Source organism: Danio rerio, chromosome 8 (genome assembly GCF_049306965.1).
Source record: "Danio rerio strain Tuebingen ecotype United States chromosome 8, GRCz12tu, whole genome shotgun sequence".
NCBI classification, from domain to species: Eukaryota; Metazoa; Chordata; class Actinopteri; order Cypriniformes; family Danionidae; genus Danio; species Danio rerio.
In genome coordinates, this window is record NC_133183.1 from 52,760,772 (window position 1) to 52,779,063 (window position 18,292).

General features: G+C 38.1%; 1 long non-coding RNA gene across 1 annotated transcript; it reads right to left on the reverse strand.

Annotated features, from left to right (window-relative positions):
* Positions 1–9,304: 9,304 nt before the first annotated feature.
* LOC141375895 (uncharacterized) lies at positions 9,305–13,597 on the reverse strand. Its single transcript, XR_012384698.1, has 2 exons — positions 13,455–13,597; positions 9,305–10,997 (listed from the first exon to the last, which is right to left on the reverse strand). It is a non-coding gene; the product is annotated as an uncharacterized lncRNA (long non-coding RNA).
* Positions 13,598–18,292: the final 4,695 nt, after the last annotated feature.

The window sequence follows — 18,292 nt, forward strand, 5'->3', positions numbered from 1 at the left end:
TGATCTTATTTGAAGCAAGATATCGTGATGACATATGATGATATGTGCAGGTGTTGCTGTCCTATTTCTCAGGGGTAATTTTTAAAGCCCTTACCCTTCACACTCTGTTTCAAGGGCCAAGAGGAAAATCAATATACAGTATGTCTTAGTTCAGTCTGTATTACTTTACTGCAACTCGGAACTCACCAACATTATAACGTAATAGTGTAAACTTTGTTAACAAACATATTGACAAAAAATAATCATTGACATCTAGTTTTTTCAAGAGAAATAGAGACAAACAAAGGTATCTTTAGATATTAGCAGTGACTATATCAATAAGCAATTTCATTGACAAAAAACTGTAGCGTTGACAGGACTTAAATGTAGTAAAAAAGATAAAAAGTAACCATCTGTAAAGTTATAAAATATACAAGTTAATCTAAGATATGCCTAAAACACATTATGTTTTAAATATAGAGACATTCAGAAGACTCCAGATTAAGTGTCTGTAAGAAGAGTGCTCTCGGAGGTGAATGAGAGTGATAAATGGCAACACCAGGTGACCTTCAAAAATTCAAAAATTAATAGTAACAATTCAATAACAAAGTAACATGATTAAAACAAATTAAGAAGCAAAAGCTACACAGCCTAATTAAAACATTATTGATTATATTAAAGAAAGCAAGTTGATTCATAAATTTGTATACTCTAAATATTTTAACGCTATAGGATTTACTATTAATTCTCTTTTAAAACTCATATATCTTCATTTAAAATTTTAAACATGAGTAAATTTAATACAATTATTCATGCTTTAAGTAAAACATAGCTTTTCCACAGCACATTTTCTTGAGGATAAAGCATGCTCGGCATGTGTTGTAATGTTAGCACGTCTGTAAAAGAAGCGCTCGGTTCGCCTCTTGCGTGATTGCACCCAATTATGATTCTGTTTCATCTCGCTGCAGATGTTAGGCAGAAGTGGGGCTTAAAAGAGCTGGGGCGCCGGCTGAGGGGTGTCAACAGGCCCTCCGTCAAACTCTCTTTGAGGCCCATGTCAGGTGCTTTGATTGGCGGCCCTTTGCGAGGAGAGATTCTCTTCTCATCTGTCCGGAGAGCGTGACAGGTGAGTGCCACATCAAATACAGCTGAACGGAGAGATGTATAGCGATCCTTCACAGCAGACAGCAAGATGACACATGTTTGTGCCAAGGTGAGGGACAACGACCTTGGTGTCGCTTTCTTTCACACCGTCTCTGTTTGCAGAGGATTCAGGCTCTTTAATGAAGCCGGGTGAGAAGAACGAGACTTTTACAGCTTCTCCAGGACTGTTCAAACAGCCAGTGTTCAGCAGACAGTAGCACAGACAAAGTGAGGCCATAAAAGAAAAAACTGTTTGATCAAGTCAGACATCTGGAAGAGTATCGGTCAACATTTGACCACATTTGTATTTAATAATCTTAACTTTCAAACTGTTAGTCTTTAAATCACATGTTTACAAACTCAGTAAATATATTTCAGCACCTAGCACATTTTACATGATGCTTTATTGGCATTATTATTATTATTATTATTATTATTATTATTATTATTATTATTATTATTATCATTATTAATATTATTATTGTTGTTGTTGTTGTTGTTGTTATTGTTGTTATACCCAATGCTAGTATCTAAAAGGGATCTCAAAAGTTTTTGGTTAAACTTTATTTGAAGCTGTTTATGGAGGCCTCTTTTCTGTACAGGAAATATTAAAAAGAATAACTTTGACATTGTTCCCACAGTTCTGGACTTTTACCTTTAAACATTAGTTGACATCACACTATTGCATGTTATGAACTCACAACTGAGTATTAACTTGGTGTCTCACAATTTTGCTGTGTAAACTTTACGTACAACTGCAAGAAAGTTGTGATATAGATATTGTATTGTATATTATTGTAATGTATAAATGTATAATATCATCTCAATATATATATCTCAATGTGTTTAGTTTTTTCAAAAAGTTTTTAAATGAAAGTAATCATGAACAAAACAGAGATTAAAAATAATAATTATATTTAATAAACACATACAGTTTTATATGCGACTTAGCAGTGGCTCGGTATATCTCCACAATTCAAATGACTCTGAAAAAACATCTTAAATAAGTCTCTTACCTGTAACTAAGCCAAAAGGTCAAAGTGTCTGTCCTTCCAACACAGTTCAATCTTTGAAGTAGTAATGCATCTTTAAATGGTTGAGCGGTTTCCATCATCACACCTTTCATACATCTATTCTGTCTCTGATCTCCTAAGTGGCGTCATTAACAAAGTCTCTTTCTCTCTCTCTCTCTCACACACACACACAGTCACTCAGTAGGTTCTATGTTACATTATAGGGCTCTTCAGGTAATTACGCTGGTTGGAGTCCTTTGCTCTGTTTTTATATGTTAGACTCTTTTAATAAAAGAAAAATACTTGAAGAAGTCCAAAAGTCTGTTGTTGTTTCTATTAAAACAGTAAATAAGATTCTCAACTCCTAATTTAGTTGAAAATTAAGAGTATGTTGATACAATCAGTGGAGTTATTATCAGGGCTCGCCACAGCAAAATGAACTGCTGAAGTTCCCCAAATGAATTCCTCATTCCCCAAATGAAGTTGGGGCATCAGCATCAATGCTTGCCATTCACTTTGAATTGGTGACGTCAAGCTTTGCTGAACTAAATTGTGGATCTGTCAGCACTGTGCCAGCGGCTTTACTTGCTGCAGAAGTTGGGAATTTCTCACCTTTTCAATCACCAATGGAAAAATCAGCCAATCAGATCACTTTATGCAAAAACTGATTGCGTTCTCATTGACTGGCGCTGCCATGACAATCGCGTCAGCCCCAACTTCAGACACACCCTCCTTCAAGCGTTGATGCTCACGCCCTGTGTGAATCGGCCATCATACATTAACTCATGAACCTCCATTGCTTTTATTCACACACACTCATTCACTCAACCAATTTAGTTTATCCAATTCACTAATAACGCATGACTTCTGACTGTGGGAGAAGCTGGAGCACCTGGAGGAAACCCATGCAAACACAGGAAAACATGATAACTCCACGCAGAAATGCCACCTGGCCCAGCCGGGACTTGAACCAAACTAAATCGCACCAATATGCATGCCAGGCCAGAAGATACGAATATAACTTTGCAATGAAGCACGTGGCACATGTGCAAATACATATTGTAGATCACCATTTTTGTTTTTGGTAAAAAAACTTTTTCATGACTATTGACTGAACATATAATACACATGAGAAGGATGTCAGAACTTTTATCCAAACATAACAATAGTAATGTTTTCAAAAAATCAAGCGCAAAATCAGTTTGAACTGCTTCGTTGAAAACAGTGTTCTTTAAACGTCTCCTAAAAGTTTTTCCCAAACAATTTTGGTTAAAATTTCAAAAAAGAAAAATTATTTAAAGATTTGCTAGTAATCAATCCTTTTTGAACCACCGTGGGATTAATTTCATTGTTTAGTGAGTACTTATCAAAAGCACATTATAATAATAAGAGATTTTCTTGAATTTCATATCTAATTGGTGTCAAGTTTAGCTTCTAATGGGGAAATCTGTGTTTTGCATATTGTAATTATAGTGTGTTTTGAGGTTTTTGTCTAACTGTCCCCAATGACTCACATCAGAGAGTTAAAACTCAAAGTGAATGAAATTCTGTTTGGTTTAAAGATATGATATTTATTTCTCCCTTTTTTCTACAACAAAGGCAAGGAAGTTGCTAAATGCTGCTGTTTATCGGGCATGCAAATGTTTTCTGAGAAAGCATGGACCCGACGCACACACAAAGGCAAACATAATTTTGCCTCGCTCTCATGGAACAAAGCACAGCTTCTGTGGCTTTTTGCCATGCACACAAAAAGACTTGGCTCTAGTCAAGAAAAACTGCACTCTTTTTTAATATCTGGAGCCTTGTTAAAGACTCACTAGGGGAAAGTCACTGCGGAGACCAACAAGGCATCTGTCATGTGCTTTGTTTTCTTATTTTTCACAAAGGGAGAGAAAATGATGCTGTGGACAATAGAGATGTGGCAAAAGACGTGTCTTCTGTTTGAACGAAACTGTAAATCAGATAAAGTGGAATTATGTTGGATTGCCTTGATGTCATTCAGCCATTGTGTAACTCTTTTGTACAGCTTGATTTATGCAGAGCAATACACATAAACGTTCAGCCTTTGATTCTTTGCTGGTCATATTTGATGTACAGTAGCTCCAAAACATTCGGACAATGGCTGCGTCCGAAATCGCCTACTACTCAGTAGGTACTGCATTTAAATTTAAATGTACAACTCGACCGTTAGGATGTTCTATACAGTATGAATGTGAGTAGGATGAATGGAACTCGGACGTACTACATCCACCCTTTCGTCATTATTACATGACCTACCTACATCAGTTGTTTTGCTTCACTCCCATTCATGACTTTTCTCATGGTGCATCATGGGATAGCGTAGCATGCATCCGTCGTGCACTTCAAAATCTCACCAAAAGTAGTAGGTCATCCGGGTACTTCTCGCATACTGATTTTTAAATTCTATGAATTCGGACATACTACTTGGCTCGCATACTGTATTTAGCAAGCTATATAGTATGGAAGTATGTAAATTCAGATGAAGCCAATATCTATCCATCAACACTTATTAAGATTTCTGTGATGTTTCTGAATTGCAATGACTTCAGCAACCTGGTCTCACAAAAGTTTTTTGTGCATGTACAGTATTAAATAGATCATCTCTATTTTTCTTTTATTGTTAACAGCCTAGTTGTTTAATTTGACACCTAACTAGTCTAACTTGTATTAAAGTTCACATTACATAAAATTTTAATAATTTAGCTTTTTTTGGTTGACCACTTTTCACTTCCCCTTCCATCTAGTGTAATAAAAAGTAAGTGTTTATGAATGTGAAAGGTCTGGGAAGTTAAAAAATGTGCAATAAATTGAGTTTTATCTGCCAATAGACAGAAATGATTTTGAACTGCCTGAAATGAGCTCCTGCACAGATCTGCATCGGTTTGCAAAATTAGCATTTTGCTAGCATATGTCTGCTCTATTAAACCTCAAACACTGAAGTTGGAGTTGCAGCTGTAAATTACTGCTTTCTGTCAATTCAATCATTCATTCATTTTCTTGTCGGCTTAGTCTCTTTATTAATCTGGGGTCGCCACAGCGGAATGAACTGCCAACTTATCCAGCAAGTTTCCCATCTCTGGGAAACATTCACATACACACTCATACACTACGGACAATTTTGCCTATCCAATTCACCTGTACCGCATGTCTTTGGACTGTGAGGGAAACCGGAGCACCCGGAGGAAACCCACGCAAACACAGGGAGAACATGCAAACTCAACACAGAAACGCCAACTGAGCCAAGGTATGAACCTGCGACCCAGCGACCTTCTTGCTGTGAGGCGAACCTGCTACCCACTGCGCCACTGTTTGTATCACTTTGTTGTATAAGTCTGCATAGATGAATTTTAATTCTGGATGTTTTACTTTTGATATGCTGTAAGTGAAGTATGCTGTAACTAATCGCAACTGGGCCATCTGACAGCAATGACAGCAGAGTAAACTCACCAAAAAGAGAGGTTTAGAGAGGCCTGCAGTTTGTATTTTGACATTTTTTATGTACTGTTTGACCTTGAATGGATGCAACCTAATGTTTTAGAATCAATGATTTTTTTTAAAATATAGATGTCCTATTAATAAGTTATAGTTATAAGTTATACTTTTGTATATTTAATCATGTGTATTTGTGTAATACGTCTAAAAATTTGACAAAAAGTTCAAAGGTAATTAATATGTGTCAATGTCACCCCCTTTGTGCTTTTCTATGATAATTATTTCAAAATGTAAGACCAAGATAAACTAAGTTAGAAACATGTCAAGCCCTTTAATAGATAGATAGATAGATAGATGGATGGATGGATGGATGGATGGATGGATGGATGGATGGATGGATGGATGGATGGATGGATAGATAGATAGATAGATAGATAGATAGATAGATAGATAGATAGATAGATAGATAGATAGATAGATAGATAGATAGATAGATAGATAGATAGATAGATAGATAGATAGATAGATGTATTTTATATGTATCAAAGACAGACACTAGCTTTACAAGAAACAGGGTTAAATGAAGTCAAAGTCGGTTGCGGTCATTGGCAAACCAACAATGCTGAAGCAGCTAATCAGACAGTAATCCAAAAGAAGATAAAAATATTCACCCTTGTCCGCTCTCTTTCCTCCTCCTGTCATCAGCAGACACAGAAGCAGGAAGGAAGGTTTGGCCAGCCGTGCATGACAGACTTCAGCCGGCTCTTTCATGTCTTTGTAGTTTTATTAGTGTTGTCATTAGGGTTTTTATGGCTGGTGTTTGGCCTTTTTTAAGAGCCGCTGTATTTAGAGGATGTGTGATATGATGTCTGTGTTGACTGGGTGTTTTGAATGAGCATCTGTCCCATTGAGGACCATAAACACTCACCCCTCTCCCAAAGGGAACATATACACTGTATTTGCCTTTAGGGTAGAGATCTCCTGAAGAGAATATTGGAGTCTGAAAACAGTCTGTCAATAAAAATTACATTTTAAACTGGTCAAATAGCGATAAAAAGTGATAAAAGGGATTCAGCGCCGGCTATTACCGCAAAACAAAGCCCTTCAGGGTTATACAAGATCCCTTTGAAAGTGGCTCAGATTTACCACAAATAAACAAAAAGGCATTAAATATGGATTTGAAGTGATGAGCAAGAGATGACTGAGCAATGTAAGACAGTGAAATAGAAAGAAAATATATTGCAGGTTATTTTAGTAATAGAGACACTGTTACAGTTTTAAAGATTTTAAATCAGGATTTTTATTTACATCTTCCATTTGCATTTTAGCTTTGAAAAAATATATTAATTTGTATTTTTTCTAAAATGTCTTTTATGTTATTTTATTTTTCAATCGTGTTTTGCTTCAGTTTTAGTCATTGCTTGCTATTTGCTAGATATGACATGTAAAAATAAAACTATTGTCATTTTTCTGATGTTTTCATCACAATTTTCATTGTTTTTATGGACATTTCTGTTAACTACCACATGCAGTGCAATTTATTGCATAAATGTTTTACATTGCGTGTAATACAGCCAGACTATGTTTCATCAAAGTTCTTTAAATTACAGCTTGTCATTTATTTCATTATATAATAAAAATAAATATATCATTTATTGGTGCCAGTTAGTTGGTGCCGAAAGCCTAGTAGTCAGTGCAGAACATATAGCACCAATGTGCTTCAGGCATCCTGAGTTCAAGTCAAGGCTCGTAGACCTAAATGCAAAACTCCCCAAAAATAGATCTTTAACAAAATTAGCCATAGTGTATGAGTTAGTGTGTGAATGTGAGCATGTACGGATGCTTCCCAGTACTGTACTGACGCTGATCGGCACCTCTCATAAATGTAACTACACATTGCAACAACACGCAGCATAAGCTCTGTGATTGGTCAGCTTAGTAGCGCTGACTAGTGTGGATAGGACTAAAAGCCACGCAAACTCATAGGAGCAAGTGTTTACAAGTGTCGAGTCTCGTGAAGGAGCTCCAGATTGAAAGTTTTGTTCTGTGTTTATTTTATGATTAAAGTTGTTGCACGTCCACCGGTTCCCGCCCCAAAATGAGCGCGTTTGAGCTACTTGTACATTAAGGAAGCATTCAGAAAAAATAAAACACCAGCAAAAAAAACTTGACACAGAGGAACATAAAAACCTATTGCCAGCTAGTGTATTGGAAGTGTTATTGCAGAGCAACACAAACATCATTCATCATTCATCATGCGCTGTTGGTCACGTCAATCACTCGATGGACATGTATAAACCAAGAAAATCAATGAATGAATATTTATAATTTCATTAATACATATTAATGTTTAAAATTAATCTTAATATATTAAAAAAGTTTGAATGCTAGACAAACACAATGTGTTTTTATTGTGTTTTATGAGTTTAATAGTCTAATTAAAATTATACCAATGTGAATTTTGCACCCTACTCAACAGGTCCAAAATCTGTGAATGGGTATGTGCAAAAGTATGATTATTTTTTTATGTGTGTGTGTGTGTGTGTGTGTGTGTGCCATCGCTCTTTTCTTGCCCTCTCACTCCCAATAACCACAAGTAGCACAAAGAGATCGCTAGCCGAGAGCCAGCAGGGGCACCGCGGCTGTCATTACAGCCTGGCCGCGGAGAGCAAATACCAGGCCCTAGCAACCTGCAGGAGGGGAGCGGGGAAGGAGAAGAGGAAGAAAGAGCCAGAGAAAGGAGCGCAGTGAGTTAGCTTAGCAGCGCCATAGAAAATGACCCCACCGTGACTCCTCAGCTCCTCAACAATCGCGCTCAGCCAGCTGGAGATGAGGTGTCGAGGGGCCCTTCAGGGAACCCCGGCTGAATTTACTGCCGACTCAGAGACCTGTGAATGAAACCCAATCAGCTCAGGTTCCTGCTCAGCATGAGCTCTGGACAAGGAGAAAAATAAATGGGACTTAGCGTTAATGCAGCCCTGGCTGCCATAAAGAGTCGGTGGAGGCCCTTTCTCACTCGCAGACAAACAGCCTCTGCAATTTTATTGTCTTTCTTTTTTAGTTCTCGCTTTGCCCAGAAGTCAGCTAATCAGCTCTTCTTGTTAATTTACTGCTGTTTGCTCCAATACTACACTGAAGGTGAGGCAAAATGAGGAGAATTAAAGAGTATGGAGGAGAAATCCTTTTACTTCCCACTTTGCTCAGAAGTCAGCTTCTTCTTGTTAATTTATCAGTTTACTACAGAGTTAAACAAACTAAATTGAGGTCAAATGAGAAGATTTGAGTTGGCCCACACGGAAAGAACCTCTATAAACATATATGTTTTAATATAGGTTTTGATATAGGTCTTTGATAAATGTGACAAATAAAATTGGCCGTTTTCCTATATTATATGTACATATATGTACATTTATGCACATATATGGATACATAAATGTTCGCCTATATGTTAGTAAAATTATTAAAATACAGCTGCTAGACAACATTATTTAAAAGATTAATAATTTTTATTTACTTAAATATTACAAGAAATAAATATAGTACAAGAACAAAAATAAGGCAAAACAACAACAATAAATAAGAAGAAAGACAAACCATTTTGTTATACATTTCTTTCTTTTCCACTATCTTCATACAATGTAAGATTTCCCCTATATTAGGCACCAGATTCAGCAAAGTTCAGCAGGTCGACCCGGAGACATGAGAAGAGACCAAACTGTAGTTAGAATGGTTTATTCTGCAAGCCTGACAACACAGGATGGACAGGGATATTTATACACAGGGGCTGATAGCAGAAAGGCACTCCAAATATGGGCTAGTCATACAGCATTTTCTCTTAACATGAATCAGCATATTTCATATCTGAGCATAGTGGAATTTTCCAGCGTGGGTGAAGCTGCGAAATGAAACCAGACCATGGTCTCATATTTCTAACACCTGCAAGACTGAAACCAGACGTTGACCTTCAGACCTCCGATGCGCACACACACACAAAAAACCACAGACACTTCTGCTTCTCATGCAAGCACACTTAAAAGAGGACAAAATGTTCTCTCAGTCCCCTCTTTTAGGCCAAAGGCCTAACACAGAGGAATCTTATCATATCGTTGACCCATCATACGGTCCATTGTGGCATAGATTCGATTCATTAAACATTGCAAGAGAAAAGGACCACAACAACAAATAAGAAGGAAAATAATACATACAGGAATTATCATAGTAAGGAAAGGAGTTACCCAGCCGAACAGACCCATCATCCAACCCCAAGTTGTGTCGGGAACATAATCTGAAGTCATGGCAATTTTTAACCCTTGGAGAGTAGACATAGCAGTACTCATTTACATACCCCCCCCTGGGATGCTGTTAAGAGATCTAGAGCCATTCTATTTTGCAAAACCATGGTACGTAGATTACCCAGCTCCTTATTCTGGGCCTCATTAATTATTTTTGAGGCATTCAGAAATAGGCCCATGCGATAGTCCAGGGTCTCAATTCTTAGTAGAGCTTTTCCCACACCTATTTGCGGAAATAGAGCCAATACCATTTTGTTACCAGTGGTCCATAATTTAAAATCCTCGGGCACGTCAGTACCCCATACAGAGTCATGGGGCTTCATTTCAGGGACACTGCGTTTAACTCTTTGCTGCGCTGACAGGACCTGGGCTGTCACAATAAAAGTGTGATCAGTCACATGCACAGGGGCACACTGCCCCGTCCAGTTGGCCGGTAGGGACATGTAGGCGTTTTTCCCACACAACCACCACCCACCCTGGACCACATAAGTGCCATTTGAGGGTCCTGAGATGTCGACTGGGGCCCCCTCTCCCGAGGAGGCAATTTGTTGACAGTTAACAGTGCTTCCCATGAAATGAGAGCCCATGGTCTGGTTATAACACACAGGGTGTGTAATAGAGTGGTTAATAAAAACCTTGTGGCTAATAGGTGAGGGTTTAGCATGGCCAAATTTTACCCAAAATAGAGCATCACATGTACCATTTCTAATGCCAATCCGGTATGGATCGTAGTCATCGACAATTATATATGGATTCTGGTACCCTGATCCTGCAAAACTGGCAAAACATTTAGCAGCTGTTTTATTCATGGGTTTGGCATAAAGAGGGGTTTGCTTGGCTGAATGAGGCATAACAGAACATACATAACAACCAGATACATTATATGACCTAGCTAAAACTTTCACATATTGATACCACATATTATTTCAATTGGATTGTCAGCCCCATCCTCTGCCCATCCAAATTCATGATCATGTGTCCAGCGTTTCAGCCTGGCTGCATTAGCTTGAGCAACAAGAAAGAGAAACAGTCCCAATGTCCATAGCCACTTCATGCTTATCCTTCTAGTAGTTATGCTGCGTGGAGGTGCTAGCTGATGTGGGGGCCCCCAAAGTATCTGTAAAACAAAGAGAGTCTGCAGACAGATTATCATAGTACAAAACTTATACATTTTTATTATTCAATAGGTGCTCGTTTTATCCTGGTTGCATGGATCCACTGTGGAGAAGAGGAGGTTAAAACGGCGGTTCTGGTTACAGCCACGACATCCGTCGGGGGGCCATATTTGGGGTCCCCCAGTTCTGTGCTCATTTTATTGAACTGTCTAATCATTACTCTGTCACCAACCTTAAAGGGGTGTGTTGGGTCTACCGGCATCGGGGCTGAACCAGAATGTATGTTAGTCCAGTATGCATGCAATGTTGTTAGTAACTGTTGTGCATATTCACTCATATGGATATCCAAAGAACCGTCACCCAGTGTGGTACCCCTTTGCCTCCATGGTGAGGGAAAGGGTCGTCCCATCACAGTCTCATAAGGAGAGAGACCGTGAAGACTTTTGTGAGGAAACATCCTCATGTCTGCTAAAACGACAGGTAGCAAGGCGAGCCAATTTGAGTGCCCTGCATGTTGCATAGCCTTTCTTAATTTGTCCTTGATGGTCCTATTAGTTCGTTCTACTATACCAGATGATTGTGGATGGTAGGGAATATGTAGCTGCCAATTAATTTGGAGTTCTTTAGCTAGATTTTGTATTACTTTCGCAGTAAATGAGGTTCCCTTATCTGAGTCTATGGCACATGGTATACCATATCTTGGAATGATTTCTCTTGTCAAACATCTGACAACTGTATTAGCATCTTCCTTACTGCATGGGAAGGCTTCAACCCATTTTGAAAATTTGTCCACAAAAACCAGTAGATATTTATTAGGACCCCTCTTTGGCAGATGTGTGAAATCTACCTGCCATTCCTGAAAAGGTGTTTCAGGAAGGGGCAATTGTTGATGTTTAGCTTGAGGTTTAGTGATATTATTTTGAGCACATATCAGACATCTATCTAGCGTGTTATTGACATGGTGCTGTAAATTATTGATGCATAAAAAGGAAAAGGAACTCATTGTGTCTATTACCCCTCTTCGGCCGCGGTGTGTAACACCGTGAAACTCGCGGACGAGAAAAGGTGCACAGGATGATGGCAGGCATAAACGGCCCTTGCCATCTAGCATTATTCCATTAGGATCAGTCGTGGCGTCACATTCAGACCAGTAAGTATGGTACTAAGTATTTAGTAAGCTGCTGTTTTAGATTTGTCAGGAGCTCCTCCTGATCATCTTTCCACGCGAGGCGTGTTTTTATACGAGTACGTGTCTTTTTATCATCTGTTTCTTCCTTAATTGTCTCTGTGTGTACTATATCAAGCTTGGGATCAAGAGCAGGTATTTTTGTTGTTATTTCTTCATTGTCATAGGACGAACCCATTTTGGTTTGGAGGATAAATCGATAATCTGCCCCAATTAGTTGGCAGTGACGCGAACTGCGCAACAGCATGTCTACAAATTGCAGTGGTTTGTCCACTTCGGGCAGAAGAGATATGAGATCTTTAAGAACAGAGGGTGAAGGGGGAATTATTTCTATCCCTCGTGGTTTAGCAACCCATACAGCAGCCACATTAGAAGCTGAAGTAGTGCCCTCCGTGCTGTCGGAGGGGTCTGGTTTAGTTTTAATCATTTCTGTCAGAGACGGATAAATAGAAGGCACTGTAGGAGAAGCACTTACAGAGCATGAAATAGATTGCGGAGGCCCCGTTTAAGGGGGTGGTGACGTCATAGTTGTCTTAGCAGCTGCGAGAGAGCCCCTCTTATCTGCCTTACGGGCAGTATTGCTTCTGCTTTTGGGTTTGGGGACAGATTTTAAAACGGTTTTAGGTGTAAAAATGCCCTTTTTTTTTTTTTATCCCTCCATATGGAGCTCATTTTATACCATGTGTCATATCCATTCATCATATATTGGTCATTACATTCTGGATCCCCATATCAATTTGTAAGCTAACTGAAGGAAACCTGGGTCAAATGTTCCTTCCCTAGGAAAGTCTCTCCATTGAGATTGTCCCTCTGTCCACCCAGCTAAGTTGGACAGCCAAGGTTCAGTATAAAATCCCCAGCCACATCTATCCATCCACTCTTTTGGACTCTCACTGGGTTCTGGTTTTGGATATCCTTGTCCCATATTGCTGAAGCTGGTGCGTAATACTTATTTACTAAAATTTATTAAACCCCTGATTTGTGGAACCCAAATTTAATCGGGTACAACAACACAAATCCTTCTGTGCAATTTACTGTTTGAAGTAAACTTGACAGGCTAGCAAGTGTCAAATTAATAAATTTTCCTGATTTGTGGAACCCAAATTTAATTGAGTACGACGACACAAATCCTTCTGTGCAATTTACTGTTGAAAGTAAACTTGACAGGATGTTCTGTGCTCTAGAGCACAGACCTCTCAACTCAATTGTAACTAAAATCTTACGATTTCCTGAGATACACCGGAGCAGGCAGTGTGAATAAAAATTCTCTTACCTGATCAGATGTATCCCGGACGAGCCCCCAGATCTGTAAGATTTCCCCTATATTAGGCACCAGATTCAGCAAAGTTCAGCAGGTCGACCCGGAGACATGAGAAGAGACCAAACTGTAGTTAGAATGGTTTATTCTGCAAGCCTGACAACACAGGATGGACAGGGATATTTATACACAGGGGCTGATAGCAGAAAGGCACTCCAAATATGGGCTAGTCATACAGCATTTTCTCTTAACATGAATCAGCATATTTCATATCTGAGCATAGTGGAATTTTCCAGCGTGGGTGAAGCTGCGAAATGAAACCAGACCATGGTCTCATATTTCTAACACCTGCAAGACTGAAACCAGACGTTGACCTTCAGACCTCCGATGCGCACACACACACAAAAAACCACAGACACTTCTGCTTCTCATGCAAGCACACTTAAAAGAGGACAAAATGTTCTCTCATACAAGAAAGAATTGACCTTGTAAATGTTTCAGGAAAACGTGTAGACATCATAGCTTTCCATCTCTTCTCACTTATTTGCCATGGTTAAAATCTATAACATGCCAATTACTAGCGATAGCAAATTTAAGTGGCACATACATACGTTTTTAACATTTTTTAAGTTAGTTCTTACCAAGATAGCACACCTAAGTTAAATTAACATTAAATAAATGTTAAACCATCAACCAACTATCATTTAAACAACATTAAAACTCAATATTGATTTTTAGCCAGTTTTGCACCCTGAAATAATGTTAATTCTATGATGAGAAATAGATCAAAATGTTCACAAAATCAGCATTTATTCGATGTCAGTATTTTCAACAATAGTAAATGACCAAAATATCAACGTTAAAACAATGTAAGTATTTTCAGTGTTAAGAAATGTGTAAATTATCAACATTGGTTGATTTGGGGTATTTACAACAATGGCAAGTGATTGAACTATCAACGTAGATTCATTATTTAATTCAATGCTAAATATTAAACCTCAACCAAAATAATGATTCTGATAGAATTTCAACAATGAATAAATGCCACTCTGCTAGCTAGATAGCTATTGCCTTTATAATAGAAAATATGAGCTAGGCAAGGCATCATGCATGACAGTTGCCAAAGTGAGATATGAGCTATATAGGAGACATATCATGTATTAACATAAAGGGCTTATGTGGATATGAAGAAGCAATACAGAAGACCTATTTGGCCTGCATATGCACATATATGCACCTCAATTCTGCCTATATGTTGCATATATACACATATATACAGCATATAAGTTATCACATATGTGCAAATATACTGCATATAGGTTTCAGATATGCGCATATATCCTCATATAGATTCTTTCCGTGTGTGAGATGGTGGAGAAAAGTCTCAGCTCTTCTTGTTAATTTACCTCTGTTTGCTCCAATGCTAAAAAACAAAGAGAGGGGATGAGAGAAGGTTGTCATTCTTCTTGAGTTTCCTTCCTTTTTGCTTCACTCAGAAAACGGCTCATTGTTTCTTCTTGTTAATTTGCTGCTGTTTGTTCTGGAGCTGAATTAAAACTTAAAGAAGAAAAAAGGAGATCTGGGGAGAATAAAGCAGAAAAGTATAGTGAAGAAGAGGAGAAGGTTGTCCTTTTACTTAAGTTTCTTTACCTTTTGCTTCACCCAGAAGTCATTTAATTTACTGATCTTGTTAATAACTGCTGTTTACCCCAATACCAAATTGGAAGTGAGGCAAAATAAAGGAGAATTGAGAAGGACAAAGAAAAAAAACTAGAGAAGATTGGAGGGTTGTTTTTTTTAAACTTTATTTTCACAGAAGTCAATTGATCAGTTCTTCTTCATAATAAATGTACATGTGTTTGCTCCAATGCTGGACATGAGGTAAACAGGGAGAAAGAAGGAGTGAAGTATTGCAAAAGGAGAGAAGGGTGTCATTCTCCTTTAGCTTCCTTCCTTTATGGCTCACCCAGAACGTTAAATCATTGTTTCTTCTTGTTAATTTGCTGCTGTTTGTTCCAAAGATAAGCTTGAAATTAAATTAAGTGAAATGTGGATATTTAAGGAGAAATGGAGAGAAGAATGACCGAAGGTGGATCTACTCCTTCAGCTATGTTTCTTTCCAATTTGCCCAATAATTCAGCTCATCATCTCTTCTTGTTAGTTTACTACTGTTTTCTCTAATGCTAAACCAAAACTGAGGTAAAACACAAAGAAGGAGAAATAGAGAGGGATAAGAGAAGGCTGTCTGACTACTTTAGTTTCTCTCTTTTTTAATTCAGTTAATCAGCCCTTCTTGTTAATTTACTTCTGTTTGCGCCAATGCTAAACTGAAAGTGAGGTAAAACAAGGAGAGGATGAAGTCGAAAAGAGAAGATTGGAGGATTGGTTGTCTTTCTCCTTTAGTTCCCTTTCCTTTTGCTTTGTCAAGAAGTCAATTTATCAGCCCTTCTTGATAATTAATGTACTGCCATTTGCTCCAATGCTGAACTGAAAGTGAGGTAAATGAGGATAGAGAAGGAGAAAAGGGATTGAAGAAGGAGAGAAGGTTGGGGGAATACAGAGGGAGGCAGCTGTCTATTTAAAGCTGGGTGCAGCGATGCTCAGAGCTACCCCGCTGATCAATTAGCATATCTGAATCCTGGCGCCGCACGAGGTTCCTGCGCTTGCACACTGCTAGGTGGCACTTCTGAGAGAGGCGGCTTTTGAATGCGCACACAGGAATCCAGCAAACGCTCCGTGTTCCCCGCCGTTTGAACAGCCACAGAAATGACTTGAAGTTCCAACTCCAAACTGAGGGGAAAAAGAACAAGAAAAAGTTTCACTTTTTTGGATATAGAGAGGGAGGACAGATGAATTTACTTGTTTTTTATTCTGTACTTGATGTTTAATAATTCACTGTGATGTTTCTCCCACTCTACAGAAATCTTTGGGGTGCGGGATCCTGAAGAACAGACGAGATTCTTTTCCTCTGAAGTGTCACCAAAGGGTTAATCTTGCTGTTTGATTGACTTCTATTGTACCCGTTGTCTTTAAGCTCGTAGGCTTCTAAATTATAGCAAATGTGAGATATTGAGAACGAAACTAAACTTTTGTGACCTTTGCGTGACCTCTGTAGCAATGTATACAGAGTATAGACTGACCCAAGAAGGGTCAGACTGAACTCTCCAACAAAAACATGCATTTAATATGGATCAAAGCGAAAAGTCAAATATTGGTTGTTTCAGGTTGTTTCAATCCAATTTTGGGTGTAATAGGGACTAACCCAACTGCTGGGTTATGTCCTAATTGAGTGAATACGACCAAATTTAACTCAACTGTTTTTGTTAGTCCATATTTTACACAATTTTGGATGAAATGAGATGAAATGACTCTGAAAAAGATTTTTTTTAGAGTGAGTGGTTTGAGAGATTATGATATACTAAATTTTTTTGTTTAAACAATTTTTTTGTGAAAAAAACTTAATTGTATATTTCACTGAACTTATTATTCATTCATTCATTTTATTTTCAGCTTATCCCCTTTATTAATCTGGGGTCACCACAGCGGAATGAACCGCCAATTTATCCAGCATATGTTTCACACAGCAAATGCCCTTCCAGTCTCAACACATCACTCAACCACACTCATTCACTAAGGTCAATTTTAGCTTACCCAATTCACCTGTGCCACATGTCTTTGAACTTGTGGGGGAGAACATGAAAACTCCACACAGAAACGCCAACTGACCCAGCTGAGGCTTGAACCCACGACCTTCTTGCTGTAAGGCGAACGTGCTAGCCATTGCGACACCGCATCGCCAGTTGAACCTATTATAATTTACAAAATGAAAAAAATACTTAATAATACTTAAATAACAAAAGTTTGTAAATTTTTACAGTAAGTATTGTATTTTTGTGACCACCTTTAACGCATGCTTGCTGTGTAAATATATTGCTTTCTTCAAAACAAAAAAAATAAACTTTTGATCAAAATATATGTTTTAAATTAAACCTAAATGTTTAATTAATCCTTACTAGATTTATTAAACAAATAGCAAAGTCATTTATGACTGAAAATAATTAAAAGTCTTTTATGACTAAAAGGGTCTTTAAGCAATAAAATGTTTAGATTAAATAAAAGATTAAATAAAGTAAACATGCAGTATTTTTATACAAATTAAACAAGTTAGGAGGACATTTATTTAAAATATGATTAAAGTTACTTACTAAAGGGCAATGCTATTAAACTTAAAGTTCTCATTTTGAATGACTGAAGTTTTTTCTTCAATGAAATGCTAAAGGGACATTGTGAATCAGTCCAAAGCCTGACCTGTACTTAAGTTTCCATGCTGCTTGAACAAGTGTAAATAATTATCCCAAATCAAATGCCTGCTTATTGCTAATTAGCCTTAAAATCCCCAACAAATATCCCCAGCAGCCCCCCTCCTCCACAAAAACGGTAGGTCTATGAACACTCTGGAAAATCCCTTTCGGGTTTCATGAGGAATACATGCAAATGCTAACACAGCAACAGTGCGTCTAATGTCTCAGACTTCACCCTGAGGGTATGTCACCATTCAGATCAAGGCAAATCAACAACAGTGATGATAGCAGAGCATTCCCTCCCACATGGTAAAGAAAGTGAAACGATAGCGATGGTTTGTTGCTCTATTGAGTGCCTCAGTCTTCACAAAGCCTCAGACGATCCTAAAAACAACCTTCTGTGTCAGACTGCCGGAGCATACAGAGCATATTTGGGGAAAAACAGGTCAAGTTTTTCTTCTCCCTCCATCTCTCTTGTTTTATTTCACTGTTATTTCAGGATAGCCTTGAAGTTGGTCTCCCATCAGTCACAAAGCGTGGTTCTATTGACGG